This window comes from Adiantum capillus-veneris, unplaced genomic scaffold, assembly GCF_014529385.1.
Source record: "Adiantum capillus-veneris isolate H3 unplaced genomic scaffold, ASM1452938v2 Hic_scaffold_832, whole genome shotgun sequence".
Lineage (NCBI taxonomy): Eukaryota > Viridiplantae > Streptophyta > Polypodiopsida > Polypodiales > Pteridaceae > Adiantum > Adiantum capillus-veneris.
In genome coordinates, this window is record NW_028221811.1 from 77,283 (window position 1) to 85,871 (window position 8,589).

Here is an 8,589-nt window from a genome sequence, read left to right on the forward strand (position 1 = left end):
AGCTGCATTATATGTACTAGTATGTGACCCACGCGTTGGTGCGGCTAGGAAGAAGCAATCATGGCACTCTCCTCCCTCAACTTCCCCCAAAGGTGGCAACATGTACATATATACAGTAGTATTTGACCGGTACATTGTTGTGGTTGAGAAGAAGCAATTGTGGTACTCTCCTCCCTCGCCTTCTTTGAAGGTGGAAACATATATGTGTGTGTGTGTGTGTGTGTGTGTGTGTGTGTGTAAACACATGCATGCATGTCCATGCGTTGACAGTGGCCTAACCATGATCTTAGAAGATGATTCACACAATCAACTGCACTCTTGTCCAATCCAATAATGGGCTTTTCACATACCTCCTCTCTTTACTCTCTCTCTCTCTCTCTCTCTCCCCCCCCCGAGGGCCCCGCGAGAAACTTAAACTACATTTGGAGTTGGCATGTGGATAGATTAACTTTGCCATACACAAGCGAGTCCGTAGAAACATACTCAACCTTTGAGTTTTTCTTAGTTTTTCTCTCATGTACGCGTGTGTACACACACTCATCGCAACAATCAACAACTTGGTGGGGGAGGGGAGGAGAGGGATGTAGCACTATTGCTCGTGACACATGGAGGTGTCAATTTTTTAAGAACTTTAAGAAAGAGTATAGGAGTGACTCTTTAGAGAAATTTTTTAAGAAAGAGTATAGGAGTGACTCTTTAGAGAAAATCTTTAAAATTTTAAAATCTAAAATTACAAAATAATATCAATATTGGTCTTGAAAAAATTACCTTAAATTTTTTTTTTCAAATATATCTTCAAAGCAAAATTTTCACAGTGAGGAGCAAAATCCCCCTCAAATTTATCTTTTTTCTATGATTTACCCTAGTAGAGTAGAAAGTATTTTGTAAAAAAATAAAAAGTTTTTTGGCTTTTTTATTGTCAAAAGGCTTTTCATATTCATATAGTCTTACTCTTCGCTTTATATCTATACATATACAAATATATATATATATATATATATATATGTATGTATGTATGTATGTATGTATGTATGTACATATATATGGATATATATATGGATATATTTAAAGAGAGAGAGAATTTTTGCAGAGTGTGATTTTGGTGGAACCGCCTATCTTTCAAGGCTGTTGTCATCCTCTCTCCATTTAACTTACCATGGAAAATTTTACTATCTTTAGGAGAGTCTTTTCATGTAGTTTTTGGTTTTTTTAATTTGTGTATGTAGCTAGTTGTACTTGGTTCTCACAGTTCCAATTTGTTGCTTTAGTTCTCTCAAATTTGTCATCATCTGGGCATTCTAATAGAATTTTCAAGTAATAGAAATAAGCCTCTTTTGAGAGAGAGAGAGAGAGAGAGAGAGAGAGAGAGAGAAAGCAATTAAAAATTCCTTTTTATTGCCTACATGTAGTAGATAGGTTATCCAAATTTTCTTTTAAGGAACAGATTGAGAGTCCCTAATTTATTGGAGGTAGAACTAATCTTCTTCTTCTTCTTCTTCTTCCTCTCTCTCTCTCTCTCTCTCTCTCTCTCTCTGTATCTATCTTTCACTAAACTGAGGATACTTTGATGTGAGTAGTTGTTGAAAATCAACGTCTTTGTGATCTCTCTCTCTCTCTCTCTCTCTCTCTCTCTCTCTCTATATATATATATATATATATATATATATATATATATCACACACACACCTCTCTCTACTCTCTTCTTTTCATTGAGCGATGTCATCTGATCTCTCTCTCTCTCTCTCTCTCTCTCACACACACACACACACACACACACACACATACACACACACACACACACACACACACACACACGTGTGTGTGTGTGTGTTCGTGCACTGGCAGTGGACTACCCATGTTCTTAGAAGCAGATTTACACAAGCAAATGCACTCTTGTCGAATCTGACAATGGACTTTTCACAAACCTCCTCTCTTTACCAACTCTCTCACTCTCTTTCTCAACTTGAACTACATTTGGAGGTGGCATGTTGTTGGCTTAACTTTGCGATAAGCAAGCGAGGGCTCCTCTATTTATAGAAACATACTTAACCTTTGAGTTTTCCTTATATTCTCTCTAGCTCTCTCTCTCTCTCTCTCTCTCTCTCTCTCATGCATGTGTACACACTCATCACTACAATCAACAACTCGGTGGGTGAGGAGACGGGGTACCACGAAATGTCAATTTTCTTAATAACTTTAAGAAAGAGTATAAGAGTGCCTCTTTAGAGTAATTTTTTAAAATTTTAAAATACAAAATTACATAATTTATTAGAATAATATCAATATTGATCTTGAAAAAATCCCCTTTTAAAAAATAATCCCGAAATATCTTCAAATTCAAAAGTCAAATTTGTATTGAGGAGTAAAATTCCCCTCCAATTTACCTTTTTTTTATGAGGCATATTTAACATGATACATTTACCCTAAGTAGAGTGAAAAGTCTTTTGACAAAAGAAAGAAAGTAAGTATTTTGACTTGTCAGTGTGAAAAAGATTGTCAAAAGGTCATTCCAACACTCTTATCCCTTCACTTTTGCACTTTAGATTAAATGTTTTGTATAAAAAAATTTGAAGTGAAGCAGTGAGTGAAACATGGAGGGTCTCTCCTTCCTTGAAAAATTTACGCTGCTTCATATATAGTATAGAAGTATAGATGGCTCTTAAACTGCAACCTCGAGTTTGCAGAGTAGTAAGTATGAAAGCAGTTTTTGAATTCTTTGGAGATGGTGTATGCACCATGAGCAATGTAAGGAGAATATGGTTATCTCAGCATATGACTATCCAATGATTGATAGAGCAAGGTCCATCACTTGTGATACGAAGAGAGGGGAGAGACACAATGGGTATGGGTTAGTATTGCATGGATGACACGTGGCGCCATGCATGCTCTTGCTTGGTGTGTTATAAAGAAAAATTTTTGTTTTGAGAGTGTCCATCACGGGGAGCCATCGTTTTAGCTATTGTAGGCGGTTGCAAATGGTAGATCTCAAATGTGGGGGATGGTATAGGCACCCCCAACAAAAATGTAGCAGTCACCACCTAAATTGTGAAAGGCAGTTGACATACCACTTTGAAAAGAGTATGGGAATGGTACATTTTATTAACAAACCCCCTATTGGCACCCTACCTACTCGCTCCACTTTCATTAGCTGAAATCTTGGGAGATGCTCTTCACTCCTGAACTCACTGGGATTTAAAAGACCACAACAAAACCCGAATTTGAGCTCGAGTTGAGCAACGCAACATTTTATCTACGATGAGCTAACCAACTCACCAACGTCGTCTGCTTGTCCATAGGCTGCTGCTCTCCAAACAAAAAAAGAGTCCATGGTTCTGCTGCCATGTATGGTGTGCATGCATTGCAATGTGCACGTCTCCATTCACTCTCTCAACACCCCTTGCCTCCCTGGCACTACGCGTCGGCTTCCCACTTGCTTGTCCCCACCACGAGTCATTACTTGCAAACCTCATAGTACTTTCTACCCCTTCCTTTCCCTTCTTTATTGATTACTTTCTTTTCACTTTATTTTCTTTACTTAGCATCTTCGTGGATTCCCATCTAGTTTAGACTATATATAATGGAGTTTGAAATTTTCAAGGAAGGAGGAGGCCTCCAAGTGTCACTCATTGGTTCACTCCAAAGAAGACCTTCCAAATCATCTAACCTAAATGTAAAAGAAAGCTAAGACTTTACAAAGGGTAAATGTACCAATTTAAATGCGGTTGACAAAACAAAGATAAATTTGGAAGAGATTTATTTTTTCAATGAAAATTTGACTTCTAAGGAGATCTTTGGAATTTTCTTTTCAAAGATCTTTTTTTAAGAGTAATATTGATATTATTTTAATAGATTATGTAATTTTGTATTTTAATCTTTAAAAAAAAACTCAAAAAAAACACTTCTATACCACTTCTTAAAGTTCTTGAGAAATTAACACCTCTACGTATCGTGAAATGTGTTGTCCCCTCCCTTCCCCTACCAAGTCGATGGTTATTACGACAAGTATGTATGTGCACACATCCATGAGAGAGACATTAAGGAAAACCCAAAGGTTGAGTATGTTTCTATGAATAGAGGGGGACTCGTTTACTCATAGAAAAGCTAGGCCGTCATCCACCTGTCAGCTCCAAATGTAGCTCAAGTTTGGGGGGAAGAGAGAGAGAGTGAGTGAGTTGGCAAAGAGAAGAGGTTCGTAGACAACCCACTATCAGATTTGACCAAAGTGCATTCATTTGTGTGAATCGCCTTCTAAGATCATAGTTAGGCCACTACCAATGTGCACGCGTGCGTATGTGTGTGTGTGTGTGTGTGTGTGTGTGAGAGAGAGAGAGAGAGAGAGAGAGAGAGAGAGGGGGGGGGGGGGGGGGGGGGGATCAAAGAGGACCACTCAATGAGAAGAAGAGATTAGAGAGAGGTGTGTATGAGAGAGAGCCGATCAACAAAAAGAAGAGAGTAGAGAGAGATTGTGTGTGTGTGTGTGTGTGTGTGTGTGTGAGAGAGAGAGAGAGAGAGAGAGAGAGAGAGAGAGAGAGAGAGAGAGAGAGAGCTTAAAATTTTCAAGAAAGGAGAGGACCTCCACATGTTACTCATTGGCTCACTCCAAAGAAGAACTTACAAAACATCTAATCTCACTTCAAAAGAAGGGTAGGACTCCAAGAATAACAAGGTGAGAACTCACAGTGGCCTGCACTTGCAAAGAAAGTAATCCACATAAGAAAATGGCATTACAAAGATCACACAACATTCAAGTGTGCTGAGTACTAGTAATTCCATCCTCTGCATGGTCTCAGGTTTAAAGAGACCATCAGGTGCAACCTGCATGAGATATATACCAGACATGTAGAGATATCAAAAGATTGAAAAATTGCTGAAATCTTAAGAAACACTCAAAGAGTATGCTACCACTATGAGTTCAACTGTCCTATATTCACTCGTGCAAGCATGATTCTAGCTGCACAAAATAGTGCACATAAAGGTACTCTTAGCGCTCAATTTGCAAAATTTAAAAAAGTGGGGGTAACCAAGGTACTAAACGACTAATAAACCCATAACGATGACGCCTGGAAATAAAGCAAGATAAATATAAGATTGAAAATGAAACCTGAAGTTCAAGAATTATCGGGACGTCTACTTCTTCCATTTTGGCAGTCAGAGGATATATATGCAACATATAGAAGTTGAATCATCCAAGATTTCCCCATCTCCAAATTATTTATGATTAAATCTCGCCAATGAAACTTGACAAAATAAAGCATTTCATTTATTCATATCATTCAGTTGACATACCGAAAACTAGCAGCGGGAGAGGAAGCGATCGACATAATCGATAGAGAGAGGACCTGTCAGTGCGCGAGAATTGTAAAAAACCCGAACCTTTATTCTTGCAAACATTGCTAAGTTAAGAAGTGCGAGAGAAATACAACTCTTGCAGAAGCCTAAGGGAGAATTTAACTAGGCAGACAATGGGGAGTGTCGACAATTTAACCAGGCAAGACAATGGGGAGTGTGGAAAAAACCGGATCAGATGAGGCCACAATGCACCCTACACATTCAACAGATAATGCACAACCATGATGTGGAAAACGAGCTTGATTAATGCAAAATTAATTGACGCAAATACAGATAGGAACAAGTGCACATATAGTTGTTTAGAAAGAGAGACCCCAACGTTTTCTATGCATAGTGTGTCTGATGGTTCAATCGAGGCATCTAATCTACATTGCTGGCAATGAGGAGCTTAACGCATGCCCTGAAGCAACAGTTCGTACAACCTTAACCATGACCGCTGGCTACAGTGATGTGCTTTTCACAAACACTATCTCGAGTATTGCACTTCAACATCGGTCTGTTGCACTACAACAACTGCCACCATGTCGTCCATGCCGTGTAGTAACTTCTAGTGTGTCCTCTTCACAACCTGTGAAACACAGGCAGCTGCCAACGCACTAAAACCGCATTGACTTCTTTGCACAATCAGCACAAAAAACTTGCAAGCATTAACTCCCTCGTCCACGCGTTGCAGGTACATCAGAATACGCAGGCTTTAAAAACATAAAACTAAAACTGCACTGACTCCCATACACAATCAACACAGAAAAAATGCAAGCATTAACTCTCTCACACACACAACCAAGCACATAGACAAGTGACGGCACCATGATCTCTCTCTCTCTCTCTCTCTCTCTCTCTCTCTCTCTCTCTCTCTCTCTCTCTTTGACAAAGATATAATTTAATTGATACGGTGACATCAGGAGCACAAAAGCATTCCACTGATTTCACTTGAATGTGATAGCAATACACTTGCATGCATGTTCACCCTTGGCTTCTGATTAAGAGCCCCTGCTACAAAGTAGCCATTGAGGGTTGCTAGTCTAATATCTGTATTTTGTGGAGTAATCCTTGGGTGAAATAACGAGACCACGCCCTTTCCTCGCACCTCTATAAACTGTCTCAACAATGTTGATGAACTCTTGCTTATCTTTCAAGGCCCAATTAATTTTGTTGTTGTTTCCTGTTCCCAAATCGATCATGATATGTTTGTTGCGGAAGAAAAACATGACAGTGCAAGGATCATACAATTCATACATTGTATTGAAATCTGGTATTTCGGTGATGTCCACAAGATATATCACTGCAAAGTTCTTTATTGTTTCCGCAACGGAGGCCATTACCTCATCCATCTGCATACAAGTCTCATCCCAATCATGGCCGAAACGGACGACGACGACACGATCTTCCTCACCAAGAATGGCTTGATCTATGGCCCAGCCAAAGTCGAGATGGGGCAGCAGATACAACATCTTCTCCTCTACAGCAATGCGATGAAACACTGATGCACAAATCCTGTGAGGCGCTGATGATGTGCGGCCCTGCTAGGTCAAACTCCCTAGGACTCGCGGCAGGAGAACTGGAGCATGGTTTGGAGCTCTCGATTGTGCCCACTCTCTCTCTCTCTCTCTCTCTCTCTCTCTCTCTCTCTCTCTCTCTCTCTCTCTCTCTCTCTCTCTCTCTCTCTCTCTCTCTCTCTCTCTCTCTCTCTGAGGCAATCGTGTCATTGATCTTTTCAGCGGGATTCTGACAAGCCCCAGATGCGTGCCTGTGATAAAGACTACATAGCCTTCAAGAAGATGCAGTCGTGCAAAATTTTTCTTGGAGCCGTGACCCGTCTCAACCTGTCTGCATTCGGCCTCGCCTGTAGCGACCTTACTCTCACGCACCTTTTCCCAAGCCTAAAAAAGTGATGGCCGTCCACGTGGACGCTATCCGTCAAAGGACGCCTAAGCTAGCCCAACACTAAGGCCTTTCTTTAGCAGGCCAAAAAGCCTTTTGAGAATAAAAAGTCAAAAGTCTTACTTTCTGGGTTTTTTTGAGAAAAGACTTTTTTACCCTACATTCTACTTTACATAGAGTAAATGTACCAATTTAAATGTGACTTACAATAAAAAAGGTAAATTTGGAGGGGAGATTTTGTTTTTCAATGAAAATTTGACTTGTAAGGATATATTTGAATATTTCTTTTCAAGGGCCTTTTTTTTGAGACCAATATTGATATTACTTTAACAAATTATGTAATTTTGTATTTTAACCCCTTAAAAAGTAACTCAAAAGAAACACTCCTATACCACTTCTTAAAGTTCTTGAAAAATTGACACCTCCATGCATCGTGCAGACGTCTTGCCCCCTCCCCTCCCCCCCCCCCCCCCCCCCCCCCCCCATCAAGTCGTTGGTTATTGCGACGAGTGTGTGTGCGCATACGTGCAAGAGAGAGACACTAAGGAAACCTCAAAGGTTGAGTGTGTTTCTCTGAATAGAGGGAGGCTTGCTTACTTATGGCAAAGCTAGGCCACCATCCACCTGTCAGCTCCAAATGTAGCTCACACGTGTACACACACACGGATAATTTCTAATGTAGAGAAAATTATAAGAGGCCTTAGAGTTTCATTTGACAAGTCAAACTCAAGATCTATCACTTAAACGGGAGGGAGACCTTAGAGATCGATTGAATAAGTCAAACTTAAGATCTATTTCTCAAAGGAGAGAGAGAGAGAGAGAGAGAGAGAGAGAGAGAGAGAGAGAGAGAGAGAGAAAATTAAACATGTTAAATGCTTTATGCTAAGTTGATCAATGAATCCTTATGCTTGAGGATTGTGGACATAAAGGTGGCAATTGAGTATCCATGAAGTAGTTGGGAAGCTGAAAATATGAGGGAAGCAAGCTCAATGTGATAAAAGATGAGCACTCAAGTAGGGTATGTGAAGCTAAGAGTACTGAACTTGCTAGGGGCATAGTATGCAACAATGGAGAACACTTCCTAAATATGTCTCATATCAAAGAGAGTGAGAGCTAGGCTAGATCATGGCAAGATAAGCTTAAGCATCTATGGGTGAATTTAGTAAATCATCTCTCAAAGATTAACATGCTTCAACAATTGATGACAATGTAGTAATTTGGATTGTTATAAGTTGTCATAACTTACTGTTTAAGCTTGCCGTTTGAACTCTTTAATCATCACCATAGCATGATCAAGACTATCATGATTCAATGTCACTCTCTCTAATCATCATTCATCACCAATGAATTCATAAGGCT

General features: G+C 39.7%; 1 pseudogene; it reads right to left on the minus strand.

Moving 5' to 3' along the window:
- Positions 1 to 6,349: 6,349 nt before the first annotated feature.
- LOC147416546 (thioredoxin-like protein YLS8 pseudogene) lies at positions 6,350 to 6,800 on the minus strand (annotated as a pseudogene).
- Positions 6,801 to 8,589: the final 1,789 nt, after the last annotated feature.